The sequence below is a fragment of the Pieris napi genome, chromosome 7, assembly GCF_905475465.1.
Source record: "Pieris napi chromosome 7, ilPieNapi1.2, whole genome shotgun sequence".
Taxonomy (NCBI): domain Eukaryota; kingdom Metazoa; phylum Arthropoda; class Insecta; order Lepidoptera; family Pieridae; genus Pieris; species Pieris napi.
The window spans coordinates 1826574-1845235 of NC_062240.1; the positions used below are offsets into that span (position 1 = coordinate 1826574).

General features: G+C 33.5%; 2 protein-coding genes across 2 annotated transcripts in view; one reads left to right on the forward strand and one right to left on the reverse strand.

The window, feature by feature from the left end:
* LOC125050805 (protein peste-like) overlaps positions 1 to 10999 on the reverse strand; it is a 62086-nt gene extending 51087 nt beyond the window's left edge. The window contains exon 1 of the mRNA XM_047650828.1: positions 10870 to 10999. The gene's annotated coding sequence lies outside the window, so the exon portion shown is untranslated. The remainder of the gene's footprint in view (positions 1 to 10869) is intronic.
* Positions 74 to 18662, forward strand: part of LOC125050806 (protein croquemort-like) — a 52735-nt gene continuing 34146 nt past the window's right edge. The window contains exon 1 of the mRNA XM_047650831.1: positions 74 to 203. The gene's annotated coding sequence lies outside the window, so the exon portion shown is untranslated. The remainder of the gene's footprint in view (positions 204 to 18662) is intronic.

The window sequence follows — 18662 nt, forward strand, 5'->3', positions numbered from 1 at the left end:
TACGTCAAGCCGACAAGTTCGAGATGACATAAGAAAACAAGTTGAGCATGACGTACAGACCCGAGCGGTAACGCAAGTTCGCCTCTGTACATCGAGACCAAACAACGTCTTTGGCGAGAGAACTCTGAGGTATTTGCTACCGCGGCTAATGAAAGTACTAGCCAGTCAGTTATTAGACAGCCTAACGTCAACCAACACAAAAAGTAAGTTGAAAAACTACATTTATATGCATTTGTCGCGTTCCTAAGCAAGACTGCTAGTGTTACATTTATACAAACCACAGCGGTTTTCTAATGTAACATTATTATAATAATAATAATTTATTGCAAGAATATGGTACAAAAATGTTCTTCGATATTTTTATATCACCTTAATTATCTGTGTATGAAAACTTTGGCATTTAATAATGATGTTAGAATAATCCTTTAATTTTTACAGTATGTAGGCAGCCTTATACAATATACATATCTAATATTCTACATATATATGTATTATGTATATTGTGACAATACACTACGCAGTTATTGAACTACGCATTTCGCTAAATCTACTGCGTCTTTGAAATTTTATTTACGCGAATAAACTAAAAGAAAGTATGATAAAAGTTACACTGATTACACCTTTGTGTAAATTTAAATTCATTTCTATTAAAACCAGGAAGTAAAAAGCGTGAAACGGGACGCGCTGGAAATTCTTGCTCGACAAGGCTAAATCCTGGATGGGCTTTAGAACTTCCATGATTCAAACCATGATGAGTTTAATTCATTGAACATTATTACAACTAAATAATAATATTATTGAATGATAACGTGTGAATTATCAACTGCTTAATCTTCAGACTTAGATAAGAAATATGTATACAACAATAAATGATTAAAAATTAACACGTGAAATTTAAATTGTTGAATAAAATTTGAATTTTCAATATGCAACTTACGTAGATTTTTGATTGAGGGCAATCAATTTTCAATCAATTTTTTGTTAAAGGTTATCTTTAAATGTATTCAATGATTTTCCTTAACTTAAAAGTCATTGAAGTAAAATTTGTTAGAACAGAATCATAACAGTATTGTGCAAAAAATTAATGCGATTTAAATGCGTATAATACAAGTTTCAAATTGTAGGAAAAGAATTCATATTGTCATAGATAAGTAGGAAGGTAGACGCTGCTCTTCCTTCCAAAGAGAACCACCGACTTCTGGGCCTTGGGCCGGGGCCGATAGATGTATATTTCCTTAGCAGCTATAATATCGTTGATGGCTCGATTCAGTACGTCGTCGTACTGATTTGTAGCCAAAGATTTTATGTAGTCGAAAGATGTCAATTAAAAAAAAATGTTCATCTTAAGTTGACATCATCAGAAATGTTTCTTATTGAGGGCCTAAGGACCTTTTTATGTGAGAGTTTTACAGAGTACAACATACTGGTGATTTTGTTAACGAAAATTGTTGGCATTCTTAGTGAATGTGTATAGGACACGTGTATATGTCTTTCTTACGGTATTCAATCATGGATTGGACTCGAACACAAACGAAAAATACGAACTTGTCTACGAGGAATGGAAGGTATTGTACTGAATTTAAAACTAAAGGACAAGATATGTACAGAAGTAAGATACAATGCAAAAGTGAGATATAACAAAAGTTATTGATGCAATGCATTGCAAAAAACTTAAGTGGAAATGGGCAGACTACACCGCTCGCATGAACAATGGCAATGGACAGAAAGGCTAACAAGGTGGAAAGGGCCATCAGGAAAAAGAAAGAGAGGTCACCCTCTTGCACTGTGGGCTGACGAGCTTGAAGAAATTGGTGGAGAAGATTAAGAAAAAATGCTCAAGATAGAGAGATATAGAGCCTGTTGGAGGAGGCCTATACTCTATAAAAGGTCTTTGAACAAAAAAAATATTATTTCTTTATAAAATTGTAAGTGTAAGTTCTGTAAAGATGGATGAATGTTTCAGGAAATAAATGGGGCTTTATTATTTTTATTATCATACTAGTAGACTCGGCCAAGCGTTGCTGTGGCTAAGATTTTTGTTATATTACATAGTAGTAAACTATTCAAGAGAAAAGTCAGGAGAACACCAATTCACCATAGTTTTTTGGTGGTTATGCCATTAAATTGTAGCTTATGTGAAACGTTGGTAATAGGTACGAATAAAGAGCCATTTCTAGCGGTGGAATTTTAATAAAAAAAAATTAATAAAAGGACGCTTATTGTGACGTAACTATAAAAGATAGAGACATGCTGTCGCGACATTTTTTATAGATAGTGATGTGTCCTGAAAAATTGTAATACATCATTTTGTTCTATTATTAATAGTTTTCGCAGCGCACACGATTGAAGGAAGTTTTTTGTTTATTTTTTTACAACTTGGGTTAGATTATTCAAGTTTTAGTAAGCATCCCCAATTTTTATGAAAACATACATTTTTATGAAGACATAGCCTATGTCACTCGGGAATAGTGTAGCTTGCCAACGGTGAAAGAATTTTTGAAATCGGTCCAGTAGTTTCGGAGCCTATTCATTTCAAACAAACAAAAAATCAAACCTTTCCTCTTTATAATATTATAGTATAGATTATATCAGTTAACACTAAAATTTATCGATTTCGAACCTGCTTTTCGATCATAGGACTATTATGATAACGTTAACGTCAAAAGTTTGACAACTACTATCAACATCATTACTGTCACTGTCAAAGCTTATTAATACGAAAGTGGTTTGATAATTATTCTTTAAACATTGTTAAACTGAATAGCCTTCTAGTAATAAACGTTTTCTTTAAATATACCTTACACTACAAGGTCAACAATCCTTTAATAATTCATTAGCAATAAGTGAATTGATAAAAAACGATTAAAATAAGTGACCTAAATGGGTCAGTAATTTAAATCGCCCATAGGTGATTGTAATTAGTAAATTAATTAAGTAATTGTTCTTTATAGGTGATTTTAATGCAAATTTCCGGAAGACATATTTTATTGTTGGAAACTAGCGGCATATCAAATTTTTGTTCCTTTAGTTATTTCAAATAAAAAATATATTGGTTGTTTGTAAAGTAGGTTTACGATCGAGATGTTTACGTGATAACGTCTTATTGGTGATATAAGTTTTTGGGAAGTAAGGAATTAATGAAGATAACAATTTTTTCAAATTTTAAATTACATCTATCGTTTTATTCACACTTTTGATGATAAATTTCGGGTGTAAAATGACAAGTTTACTTATTCAACTATGATATACATTTTTCTTCATACATTCACGGAATGACTGGCAGCGCTCGAGATGAGACGGGAGATCGGTCCGTCTCTCTCTCGTTATACCTGCGATCGCGCTCGTGAGGTTTTGGTGTGACACAAGTTTCTGAACATGTCACCCGACTAAAACGATTTTAAAGACGTTATCACGTCAAAAAAAATTGACACATGAAACACGACTCATTGGAAACAACAGTTATCCCGTCAGACTACTTTCAAAAGGGCAATTTGAATTATTCAAAAATGATATACATACAATTAAGTCCACCAGAATCGTGTTTTCAGTAATAAGTGGTTCAGATACATTTATGCGTTATTACTCCTGTCAAGTGTGGTGCCGGCAAGGAGAGCTCTGACATGTGAGTGAAATAAATAGTGTATCATAAGTTTTAATGTGAAGTGTATACTGTATAAGTTATACTACCCTAAGTGTTCTTCAAATGATTTTGACGTGACAACGTCTTATAATTCGATGGAGCCGGCTGCACGCACGAAAAAACATGACTCATGCGGCGTTACCTCGCTCTGAGGCGTTACCTCGCTCTGAGGCGTTAACTCACTCTGAGGCGTTTCATTTAAAATTTACATAATTGTATTTATGCGTACAAATAAATGTAACTTGATCAATTCAATTGTGATCTCCATGAACCTAATTCTCTATATCCATACAAAATACCTATCAAACAAATTAAATTAATTTTTTTTTTTTAAAATGCAACCATCCCATCAATATTTTTTTATGACGTCACGTTCAACTATCGTCAGTAAACCGACTTTACAGACAACGGATTTTTTTTAGTTAGTTTATTGCAGATAGATTTAGATAGTTAGAATAAAATGATTTCATTGTAACCAATCCATTTGTTTAATGGCGAAAAAAGAACTTTATATTTAGTATGTAAGTTAGTTATAAGCTGTAAATCTTTCTGGTACTTACGTATTAACGCCACCGCGGCAAAAAATCTGATAACGATTTAGAAATCCGTATTGTTTGGTTAGGTTAGGTTAGTATATAAATATTTTATTTAAATAACTTTTTCCGGTGCGTGAAAGTGGTAAAGGGTTATTATTATAAAACTTTAAAATTAAAAAAATAGGAAATAATCGACAAATATAAATAAAAAAAATATTTTTTATTAATCGATTTTTCATGTTAAAAAACATGATAGCCAATACGGATTTAAAAAAAAGTAAGATATTTTGGAAACCCTGAAACAATACGCAGCAAATTGAACTCAAAACCTACAGTGCCACAAATGCCGTTTGGCCTCCATACTCTTTCATACTTTTATGGTCACAATTTTTTTTTATTTTTTTTTCAAAAACTTGATAGATAAATAGAACGCATATGAATAAACAGATGTTTATATTAAATAACTTTAAATCCTATCAAAGGACCTTTTATAGATTTACAGAGATTCGAAATGTATGTTTGTATGTCTCTTTTGCTACATTTGCAACCATATATTAACTGCACCCAAAGAAAATTGCAGTGGTAATAACGACCTTGGAATCGATTAGCGCTGCTAATTTATAAACGGATTTATATACATATAAAAACTAAAGTAAAAAACTAACCCATTATCACTTTAATATAATATAATAATTTCAATTTTTTAATATACTTGGTCACCCTAAATATAATAAAATGGTGAGAAAACACTTTAATTTCCGATAAACGATTGATTTCAAGAAACAAAGGACAGTGAAACATTAATCTTGAATCTAAATCTATGCAAAAATTTGAAGGCAGTGCAATTCTAATATTTCGTCATACGATGTCGATTCAGGTGTTTTGTTAACGAGATGGTTCACCAATTTAACTAATTATTGAGTAAAGACTACAGTTTCAGAACTCAAAGAAATAAGGAAATTGCCTCGGCAACTGCGCTCGCGCAGCGGACGTATCAATTGCGTGCGGTCAGTGGCTGCTATATGCCACTTAAACATTCCGTCAGATCAAGATTATTGTCTCAAGCAATCATCGTAATCAGGGACTTTGTGTGGATCGTCGTATGATATGACAGTAGTCACATTTGGTACTGGTATTGAAATTTTGCCGAAATTAAATAATTAACAAATCAGTACTAAACATAATGCCGTCTAGTAGAGTGCCCGGAGCATTCAAAACCGTAAAACCTCGGATTAGAGTTACAGTGAATGAATTAATATGATCGATGTGGGATATTGTTTTTTAAACTATAAATTGCAATGTTTACCCAAAATTTTTTTGTGCACTCCATTGTTATAAAAAAAAAATATATATTATGAAAAATTAATGTTTGACCATATATTTTCACTTTAAACAGTATTTTATTTTATTTATATGTTAAATCTTACCTGAGTAGACATAATATAGGAAAATTTTTCAAAGATACCTGTGTATAAAAATAGCAGTAGGGATCTCGAACAGCAGGAGAGCGGAGAAATCTACTTCATTACATAAACAGGTACTATCTCATAAAGTAGTTCTTTTGGAGTATCCCTACGTAAAGACAGACCTCAGTACCTTCTAATAATGTGTCAGCGCGAATACAATATGTTTCAGCAACGAATTAACCACCTATTGACCAAGCGCAAGACCGGCAAAAGTCTACTCTAGATTCAAAAGCTAAGGCTCAGTTTGAATCGCCAGCAAATAAGTAAAACAAACCACGTAGGTGATAGACACGTACTTAGGAACGTATTATTATTAAGCCTTTATTGCTTACACCCAGTATCAGTGGCGTAACAATAGGGTGGCAGGGCTGGCAAAATGCAGGCAATTCGCCCAAGAGATATTATGTTCTCTGGATGAATGTGAAGTCTCCAATACGCATTGGGCTAGTGTGGGGAGTACATAACATTCCCTCGCGCGTAAGAGAGGAGACTTATGTCCATTCGTGGGACATATACAACGTGTAATTGAGTTCGCTGAAAATCTCGAAGTTTTTTAAAATTAAACTGAGAACAACGTGACGATTTATATTGATAGGGCCCCATCAAAAGAATTGCCTCGAAAGAAGATTTGCCACGGGCCCTAGATGGTATAGTTACACTACTGCCCAGTATAATATATTAACACTTATTTAAGTTACATAATCTAACAATGTAATACATCATATGACCCGTTTTGGGTAATCAGCGTGTCCTGTGACACATTGCCCTCTTCCAGCTGCTTCCATTCTTTTCTGATGTTAGCTCATATTGTCCTAGTTGTGTCTCCTATTCTCTTTATATCGTCTGCCCATCTCTTTCTGTAATCATTTTTGTCCATTTCAAACCGCTATCTGTCGTCATGTGCCTGGTCCAGCGATCAATTTTGATCATTGATCTTATCTTTTCTGCTCTTTTTCGATGTCTCAGTGTTACACCCACCATTTTTCTTTTCATTGCTTTTTGGCATGTTCTCATCCTTAAAAGATGTTTCTGATATAATGCCCATGCCCATGTATGTGATACATGGTAAGATACATAATAGGAACCTATTAAGATATATTAATAACTTACATAAGACATTTTAAATCTAAAGCACAGAGTTATCTTAGGAATCCGAAACACAGTCCTGGCTGTTAACCAATATGTGTGTGTGAGATACGTTCGTTTAGTGAATTAAAATTGTGAGACTACCGGCAAAAACCGACGATATGTGTCAACTTCCTACATGCTACAGCATGATAACACCACACAGGATGAATAAAGCGAAATGGCGAAGCATATCTTTTTGTATGTTGAGTCACGATTAAAAAATAAATAAATCAATGGCGCTACAACCATTTTAGGTCACGGCCTCAGATTTCTGTATCTGTTTCATGATAATTTGGTAATCTAATAGGCAAGTAGGTGATCAGCTTTCTGTGCCTGACACACGCCGTCGACTTTTTGGTCCTAAGGCAAGCCGGTTTCCTCACGATGTTTTCCTTCACCGTTCGAGCGAATGTTAAATACGCACATAGAAATAAAGTCCATTGGTCGAACCTAAGATCTCAGGGATGAGAGTCGCAAGCTGAAGCCACTAGGCCAACACTGCTCAGTCACGATTAAGTCACGATTACCCTAATATATCCAAGTACTTGTTTTGAGTCCGATACATGCGCACTCAGTTCGCACCGGATACCACAATCTGAGACAAGTAGGTAATGACCGTATCCGGTCAACTCTGGGAAGACAGAAGGGTCCATTTTGAAACACCTTGAATGAAACGAAAATAGCTGTTGGCTCAAAAGGCCGTCCATTCAGCTATCAAGTTATTATGGAGAATAATAAATGCGATTTATTACGAGTAGTATATGTTGTTTAAGTAGCAGTCGTAAGTATTTTCGTCTTACTTTATTTCCATTTCTCCTACGACTAAATCGAAATGTGAGAAACTAAATAAAATGCTTTCCTACAACTTCGATTTTGTTTCCTTTGGATCAGAGACGCCTGGTAGATGATACCGGTGACCCCAGAGCTGGTGCTTTCCTCGCTCAACGAATAAGTATCGCAATACAGCAAATGCTGCTAGCGTTAAAGGTACACTGCCACAGGGACCAAACTCTTTAAATTTGTTTTAACTTTCTTTTAATTAATTTTTAATTATGTTTATTATTACTATTATATATGTACGTTGAGAAAATTGAAAATACTGTATATTTGAATTTTATGTTTAGGTTAGGTTAGGTAGGTAATAAACGATATAAAATACAAGAAATAAAATGCTTATTTTAGATGAATTACATTCTTATTTACGACAAATTTCGTAAGTACTGCTCTGCGTATGTATTTGGTGTAATCAATAATACTTGTCCATTGGGAGCATTCAATGATGCATGCGTACAGCTAAGTCTACAGGGATTTTTCAAGGTAAGGACCTTGTTAAATAAACGTAATATATACATATATAACAACTGTATAATAATAACTGATATACAGAATATGTATTATATAGTATGTATAAGAGACATTACGTTGCGATAATAATAAAATATACTACTTACATAATAGTCACGTTGTTTTACCGTAAAAGGGTAATACCTATTGATTAAAATTTAACGTTTTTTATGGTCCATTAACAATTTAATACATGGGACCTTGTGCTATTGAAATATCCCTTTCGACTACTTTATGGTCTTATTGATGAGGTATGTATTACTTAATCTACGGACTTCCTTCGCCATGTCATCAATCCCAGTTTCCGGGTACTCAAATTACGATTATTTATAATTGCTACTTGAGCCTGTGAAAATAATACCGCTATTAAAATCTTTGGTTCAAAAAGCTAGAATTTGTGTATGAATTCATAATCTTCCTGCGCTGTTACGTGTATTCTAAACTTTTTCACAATAGTCAATATATTTCAGTCAAGTTACAGCCACTAAGGACTATGGAAAAAGTAGACCAGAAAACTTCACTAAGAAAGAATTCTAGGTCTGCATGATTTAATCTGAACAGCTGTTTTCAGAGATTATTCCATTAGGGACTGTATGTAATTGAAGATTATCTTATCTGGTCTTACATAGAACTGCGTAATATGATACAAGTGGATGCATTTGTAGAAGTTTTTATCGCATTATTAATAAGTGATAATGCAAGTGGTATTATAATGTGACTTTATCACTGATTATTCTAATTTCTCGACACTTGAAAACGACAATATAAGTGTCTCTTTATATTATAACATGATTTTTAAGGGCCGTAAGGTTCCAGCCCTGCGATTCTGTAAACTCACTTTTCGAACTCACACAGCAGTTTTTTGGTTGCGAAAACCGCTGTGTGAGTTCGAAAAGTGAATTACAGAATCGCAGGGCTGATGTTAACTGATATTGCCATGGACTCACAATGTTAGACAGATTTTTATGAATCGGTACGCCATTGTTATTTTTAATTTAGTTCAGTGATAATCTTTATAACCACCAACATCGTCTGATTCATAAAACGCAACAGGCTCAAGTGGTTGGGGCATGAGCACCGAATGGCGGGCGACAGAAACCCAAGGTATCTACTGAATTCACGACCTGTAGGCAAGAGTAAACGCGATGGAGTTGTCAAGGACCTCAAAACCATAGGTATTTGAAGTTAGACGCAAGAAGCACGAGGTATTGCAACGCCGAAAGATGTTGCGGAGGCCTATAGTGGCTGCACAGCCGTTGAAGATGATGGTCTTGATAAAGTGTTGAAAACTATCAACAGATGCCTTATATATTCATAATTTACAGAGCTGGTGCGGCTGAAAAAGCAAAGCATGCAAATACAGGGGTCTAAGCTCCGAATATGATTTTGTCCCATTCGGTGTCGAGACCTTTGGGCCGTGGAGTCCTAGCGCTATCAAGTTTTTTAAGGAAATAGCAAAAAGGTTTGTCGACATCACAGGAGACCGAAGAGCTGGCAGCTACCTCGGACAAAGAATTAGTCTAGCTATTCAAAGGGGAAGCGCTGCCTTGCCTAACGGGGGAACCGCTTTAGGCAAGGTTTTTTTTAGTTATTATATTTTAAGGTTATTTATTGTTTGTCTGTTATTTTTTTTATTTGTAATAAAATTTATTAATAACCCACCAATTAAACACACGTATACAACAATATAAATTTCGGCTTGAATAACACATATTTTTGCAATTTCAAGATTTTTAATTTATCTATCTTAGTTTAACAACATTTAATATCGTTGTAGTTATAACTCGAATGGATGTGACCTTTTTATAAATCACTGGATATTTTTCAGCGATGAACTAGAACTTTTTTAAGTGTAATTGTTAGATTACCTGTCAACTACCGCTATACATCTTCGATCAAACGATTTCTTCATGCAAAAGATGTGTCGGTTTTTTATTGTTATTTAACGGTTTTCTTAATTTGACGGACGGACGTATTGTTTTTTACATATTCTTAAGATTGCAACGAGTGGATATTAATTGACTTTGAAATTGTAACAAGATACTGCAATATCCTTAAATCGATAAAAACCGTAACTATAACATAAATTATTATTATTATTTTATTGTGTAAACACATATTTAAAATTATTTAATTAAACCCAAGATCAACCCTTAAACCGATAAAAAGCGTAACTATAATATATACCTAATAATTGTGTAATCACAAATTTTAAATTATTCCCGTTTTGATTGAATTGCGTGTGAACCTAAATACTTTGTTTTATTAGAAAATAGGCGTAACAAACAAAAATCACATAAAAGCCAATTAAACTTTTAAAAACAGTGGTGAGATATTGAACCTCAATAACCTTCAGGTATACCTTGGATAACGTAAACAATAAATGATTAGCTTATCAAAATACCTATTTGTTATTTAAAATATCGTAGTGGTTTTATCAGTGCACACTACCTAACTTCGGGATTTCTTAAGCTTTCTCATAGTATTTAGTTTTCCTTTTTTCGGTAGCTTGGAAAATATAGCTAAATGGTTACCCGGAAGTGATAAATAAAAATTACAAATTGAAAACAAAAACTATCGCATCGCTTTTAAATTTCGAACTGAGTTTTTAGCAACATTTTTTAAAGTTCATATTCTGTACGCCAATAATTTAATTATATTTACAATACCTTAATATAATTTATGTTGTAAATAAACAATTAATTTACTGTTATCTATGCAAACTATCTATTTATATCTATGTTATCTATCTTACCTTATTTGCAAAAGATAAAGTTATGTTTCACGAAGGGCATTCACAAAAATCACTCGGCTCAAACACTTTGAATTTTTCGCGTTTATATTTCAACGTTACCAACACGAGTGTTGTCGATAACTAATCAATTGTGACTGAATTGAACTAACAATATTAGATAAGATCCACCTGATTTGATACAGTCAAATATATATATGTACATATTTAACTATATACATGCATTCCTTGTGAAAAACACTAACCCATAATAAATAAATATAGAATAATAATATATAATATATAAAATATAAATAATAGACTTTGGATGTCTGTCGACCTTATAAAACCGATTTTAAAAATATATATAGATATATATATATATATTTTTAAAATCGGTTATATATATATATCTTGTATGGAGTACGTGCATGCACACAAAAAGATATCGCGTGTCTTGTAAACTTCTAGATTATATTGGTTAATTTAGTAAGTGGCCATTTAACTATTGCTATATTAGATTCTATTTCGGTAAAGATTAACTTCGTTCTATCTTTAAATGATGATGAGAGATAGGGGATTGAAATGGACAAAAAATATTACAGAATGGCAACCACAAGATAGAAGAAGGAAAAGAGGATGACAGAGCGAATATGGGCAGACGATATAAAGAGATTAGGAGGCACAATTCGGACAAGAAGAGCATACATTAGAAAATAATGGACGCAGCTGGAAGAGGCCTATGTGCGACAGGACACGCTGATTACCGGCACCTGTGCTGTATTAGATTATGTTAGGGTATGTAACTAAAACAAATGTTTTATATATTATACAGAATTTCAGCAATAAAGGCTTAATAATAAAAATAATAATCTTTAAATGCCAAGCACTTTAACACTATTTTTCAGCTATTTCCTAGTGGATCATTAAAAGGTGCAATGCTGATGCTAATAAGGAAATTTAATCATGCCATTCTGGACATGACCACAACACAATGCTGAATGAAACAAATGATAGAATTTAAGATACAAATGACGCATAACGCAGGAAACTGAATACTACTTGTAGTTATTTTGCGCCTGTAAAGAATTTCTGAGAAAATTGCGCACAAGAACAATTGCTTGTAAAAAATGTAGGTTGTTACTACTTTTTATTTAAAATAACAATAGATATATTCTTATATTGGTTAATTTAATTTCTTCAATATGTAAAGACGTGTTACGGGTACCTACGGATTAACAAAAAGAAAATTTATTAGATAGGCTCTATCTAGTGTCGTTTTTATTTTTGCTACCTGGCATATCAACAAAATGTTGTTGCACATATTATAAATGGGCATTTTTGAGACATTTACACAGTAGCATATATATGCCGGTTCGGGAACACTATGTGACCGGTGTAATGAGAGCTCTGTGTGGTAGGTGTTAGTGGGTGTTTGAGTGGCCAAGTTCCGGGGACTATTATTGTACTAGACTGGTCTTATGCTGTTAGAAACAACTTTATCCTTGTATAAAACTACGTTGTTCATATAGTATTTGGCAAAAAAATAATTACGCACTACTTTACATGCGCCGTTCGTCTACATATTATTGTATGCGAAAATTTAGATCTAGATTTACGTGCACTGAATAATTTTAAAGGTTCGTTTAATATTTAGACATAGATATATCATTTATTACCAACAAAAACACACACACATAAACACACAAAATAACAATATTCAAAGAGAAAAATTCAATAAAAAGATATTATGAGAGAGATTATATATTTTTTTTCCTTTTCCCATTCGGTTCGTCTCAAGAATATAATGCGTGGGTGCTGTGGCTGTAATTGGCCCTGGCTCAGCATTCTGCTGAGGAGCAGAATGTTCCACAGCGCTGGTCATTCTGCCAGAGACCACATAAGCTAGTTTGCGCCTCAGTCGCAAAAAAAAAATATTTCAAACTACAAACTAAACAGTATAATATGTTTTAGAAAAAATACTAATGAAAATGCGAAATGCCTGTTTTGGACTGGTTTTTGTGGTTCATAAGGACTATTACTTCCTCTCATAGCCCGATAATATTCATTTATTTATAAAAGTTCACCATCAAATATAATGCTATATCTACGGTATATGTTGTAAGCTATCTTTTCTCAAACACATGACAAATATGATAAACATAAATGTTACAAAAAATAAAAATATTACACTTCATATTATAGATTAATAAATAAAATTAATAAATAAAAAATAATTACTAGTAAAACAGCGGATTACTAAAATTATGAATTATTAAACATAATAATGTTTTTTGTTATTGATCAGCCCATGAGATGATTCATCAGTACAACCAAAGCACCTTCAGATTAGAGGCCTTAACCATACATTTTTGTATACAAACAACAAGAAGACATTCGTGGGAATATTTGTAAATAAGCGATTGAAGTATATCTAAGTTATTGGATAAAGGATACAAGCTGTATGGTCTTCTAGTCTATACTTCCACGCTGAGAAATTATCGTATTGAGCTATAGGTAGCAGCTGCAGCTGAGTTTCATCATCGGACGTCGAGGCAGAATACAAAATTCCACCCGTCACCTCGACGTCCGCCGTTCCACAACTGAACATTTTCAAGGCAGTTTTTGCCGTGCACCACCACTATGTGGAACCAGCTGCCTACTGAAGTATTTCCGAACCAATTCGACTTAGGGTCCTTCAAGAAAAGAGCGTACCAATTCTTAAAAGGCCGGCAACGCACTCGCGAGCCGTCTGGCATTGAGTGTCACTTACCATCAGTTGAGCCTCCTGCCCTTTTACCCCCTGCTCTATATAAAAAAAGGAATAATGGGCTTTCATCGATTTACGTGCTAATCATAGTCATTGCTTGTGGTGGCGTCCATGCGTCGGGTTGTCTCTCTCCCTAAAATATGGCGAAGGGGCCGATGGCTGGCCATGCGTCATACTTGTGAACGGGTGCTACTTGTAGTGACTGGTCGGACTTGAATTCGTGTATGCGGTGATTTTAGATATTTCGACTATGTATTTGTGTGTTGTTCCCACGAGAATGTAAGTGCGTGCTCCAATTTCACAATGCCTCCTGCTGATAGAGGATAATCATTGTTTTTAATTTATTTTATTACTATTAATTACTTAAGATGTCATGTGGAACATGGTGTAATGGTTGCAGCTCCTTACAAGCGTTGTGTAAAACAAAAAACTTGGCGATTAAAAAGAGTGGCGGAGTGTTTATTGCCAGTTCTTCTCGTCCGTTCTACGCCCATCATTTGAGAACTGGCAGTAAACGTAAAATTAGAAGCATTTCATATTTCTTTTTTGACGTTCATAAGTGTACATTGTGTGACCTATATGAATAAGTGATTTTGAGTTTTGAATCCTTAACCCACTTTTTGTGCATAAATTAAAAATGACGATTTAAAAGCTGTCATGGGTTGACAGCAATTAAAACGTGATTTAATAATTTATAACATAAAATAAAGTAAGTTATGGTGAGCTTTGCTAATAAATAAAAAATAGATCAGTGGCGCTACAACCTCTTGTACGTCTTGGCCTCAGATTTCTGAATCTGTTTCATGATCATTTTTAAATCTAACAGGCAAGTAGGTGATCAACCTCCAGTGCCTGACACAAGCCGTCGACTTTTTGGGTCTAAGACATGTCGGTTTCCTCATAATGATTTCCTTCACCGTTCGAGCAAATGTTAAATACGCACATAGAAACAAAGTCCATTGCTGCACACTGCTCATAAATAAAATAATAAAATATCCTACAAGATTAACTTTATGTGGCGCCATCTAATATTTGAAGCTACAATCAGATACGAGCTATCAATGTTATTCCACTAAGGATATACTATTTCCCGACCTTAGTCACTGGGGCTCTCGTGCCAGTCAGTGGGTAGACTGGTCCTCCCTTTAGGTTGGAGTTGGATCTTCCACAGATAGGTATCCCTGCCGTTTTGTATAGATCAAATCATCGATACGCCAAAAACTGGAGCGTTTACTTTGTTCAAGTATTCAAACACCTAGTATGCATGTCTTAACGGGAACTGATGTATTAAGCCTATTACACATTCGTTTTTTTAAGAAAAAGAAACATGAAAACATGAAACATGAATGACGTGACCGTGAATAATTTAAAAAAGTTTATGTACCTACTGTAACCTCTTTAAGTCGAAAACTTCCATATCTCGAAAAACATTACACGACATCTCAACCCTTAATTCATTTTGCTCCTATTGCACTACCGATATGTCCATGGAAACTTGGTCTGCAGGCACCAAAAATGAAATAAACCAATGTTGTTTTTTTTGTATTTATTTTCTTAAATTTGACAACAATTTTATTACTATGACACGCATAATGAACACTGACTAATGTACATGGATCTTTATAAGCACAAAATCACGCAAGTTGGACTGAAGTCTATAAAAAAGAAAAGTTCCGAATGACTGTGTCCGTAACGAAGCTATAAATCATACATCAGTAATATACTAGCTTAGTGCAATAGTATTGCAATTTTTCAAGAATTGAACCAGTTTATGATAATAGCTTGTTATTAATTACGTAGTAAAATTCGTACATCTAAGGTCATAAAAAAACGGCTGATATTCTCTGTCCCTTTCAATGAGGGTAGTAATAACAATTTTATATAAAGACGAAAAAAACATAAGTTCGAAGACCGCCTTTATTTAGTCCAAAGAGCGCATTTGTTTAGTTCAAAGAGCGCATTTGGACTGATTTAGTTTAATAGTTAAGGTATTTAAGCGTCGGTCATATCTGATAAGAATCATTATCATCACGTCATCACAACTTATTCTTCTTTTATCATCTCTTTGACGATTAATTTCGATTTGATTAGCGAGCCTAACTGTAAACAGTTTAAAAATTTCCCAAATCAACCCTTGAACCCAGAATTCCGTATCTACCTTTATTGGTCTGTTTATAAAGTAAAGCGTTTCGCACGTGGTACACGCCGGCAAATTTTGTGTCTTACCTTCAGATTAAGTGTTAATCTAAGTGATTGAAAAATAGATCCAAAGAAATAGTCGTCTGCTATAAGAATGTAATACCTATTGAATGTTCTGTATAACTCTAGTGGTACAATACTCTTTTGATAAGAGATTTTAACGTTTAAGAACTAAACTATCGTTTCTCAAGCGGGGAGTCGAGTTTGTTTTAAAAGGGTGTCGCAGTTAATTGATAAAGGTACAAAAAATTCGTCAAAAACAGCGCGCTTCATTATTATAATTTCACAGTGACGGGGTCGCAAGACTGTTTTACTTAACTTTTTGGCCTTTTCGTGGGTCGAGACATAAAAATGGTTCAGAAACGATGGCTTAAAGTAACAAAAATATTTATTTATTTATTTATTTATTATAGAAATACATACATTATCCTTACAGACTATGCCAATACGATAATGTCGTGAAACATTAAATATAATAAAGTAGGTACATATATAATATTAAACCATTGATATACAAAAAACCCAAGATGCACAATCAACGTCTAAAAAACGTCCTCAAAAAATGAGCGCAACATTCTAAATTGTGCGCTAATTTCAAATAGTCTCGCGTCTAATAAGTGGAGTCGATGTTATTTATTTGTGTTTTTTTTTATAAATAAATTTATGTACGTTTGAACTTTTTTGTGTGTAGTTTTTGACAAAAATATTTACGCTATATAAAGTGTAGGTCAGGAGGTAGCCAATTTAACATTTTTTTTTTAATTTAAAGAAAAAACTTTTTAACCGGATTAAAGTTATGTATTATTATAAATTTACAAGTATTTAACATCCAACACCTAAATAAAACACTGTTTTGACCGGATTGAAGTTATGTATTATTATAAATTTACAACTATTTAACATAATTTTAAATTTATCCGACGTTTCGCGTGCTTTACAGCGTGCGTGGTCACGGTGACTGAAGACAAAAGATGTTGAATGTCAAAAAGTATCACAGCTGCAGAGAAAGTTGAATTATCTGTATTTATTTCCCCGGAGTTGGTATCGACTAAAAGATGGAGGGTTTTGGCAAAAATGGCTCACGGTGTCCTCTATTTTCGCGGATTGTGTTTCTTTTTGAGATTTTAATTTGGATATTATTGGATCCCAGGTGTTTGACAATTTTAGGCCGTCTTCTCTATTGAAATTGGGGTGTTTTTTGATTTCAATGGCTTCGCGTACCAATCTTGGGAAACTTTACTTAAACTTTATTTAAATGAGTTATGTTAATCAAAGACAATACTACATCCAACACCTTTTTTCTTCAGTCACCGTGACCACGCACGCTGTAAAGTACCCGAAAAGTCGGATAAATTTAAAATTATGTTAAATAGTTGTAAATAAAAAAGTCATGTTCGACTCCACTCAATACCTTGTCCTACCGACCACGGTCAGTCGTAAAATTTTGATTGCTTTATGTACGTATACATTGCGTTGTAATAACAACTTTAAGCAATTCGCGTAAGGTTGATTTTGCAATAATATATGCTTGTAACATATACTGTTATAGACATACTGTTATAGAAAGGGACAGAAATAGTGTTTCAGGACACTTTCGAGCGTTACTTTTATTCGAGACTGCGCATCTTGGGTTTTTTGTATATCAATGTATTAAACACATAATATACACAACATCGCTACTGTGAATTCTCTCTGCGAACATATAAATATGTCGATAGTGTCGGAGACAGCATTCAGTAGGCGCAACGTCTTGGATAACGGGAATCTGTGCAACTGACTGGTTCTTGCCCTTGGTATTAAGAGTAAATTGTAATTCATCAGCTTTTTATAATCTTTAAATTAAAAGCACTCAAAACGTGTGTCACTTCTGACAGACAGTAATCTTTAGGATTACAAATCCATTTACAGTTTAATAAATAAATGAGATATTATTGTTTGAAACCTTATCTATATTATCACGAAACAAAGGCGGATTACATAAGTATTTTGACCCTGGATCTTAGATTTGAGTACAATAAACCCAGCCTGTGCCTTTAAACTAGAGTATTTACGTCTCTTTCTAGACAATTGGGCTAACATTGTGATGAAAAGAGAGTACTTTACGTTAAAATAATCCAATCCTAAGTTAATTTTATTTATGACTAGCCTGCAGTTTTGGGTCGATTTGCATGCAGTTTTTTTATACTTTTAAATCTTTTTCAGGATTCACACTACGAGTATTTATAACATGATGCAATACAATTTAGAAAAAAAAGTGCGTACAAAGTACACATGTCAGAAGTGAGACTTCTTTGGCAAACTAATTTTTAAGTTTTGTTCATATTTATACAAATCTAAAACTTTATATTTCCGAGACTTAGAGGAAGGAAAAAAGGAACATATTATGTTAGGAATTTAATGAATTTAACTGTCATTAAAATATTAAAAGTGTCGAAAACACGTGGCATTTTAATTTTTTTTTTACAATTAGTCTTTTGAGATTTAAATAAATTATTTTGCATAAAATACTAATATTTCATAAATTCTCTTTACGAAATTTAATTTTAAAAATAGAATTTCTAGAAGGTAATTTCTCACTCTTCCTCAATCGGTCTCAACCGCTCTCTCCCTTTTCTTCGACAAAAACGCTGCACATGTTCGTGACGCTAATATTATTATTATTGCGTTTCATCCGTGAAAAATTTACCCTCATGCCTAAAGAAGTTACACTTCAAAAATCGGTAGTTTTTAAGATAAGCGCGTTCATACAGACCGACAGTCGCGGGTGACTTCATTTTATAATATTTCCACTGTTAAGGTTCAAAAAAAATTTAGCGTAGAACTCGGTACCCGGAATTTGTTTCGATTT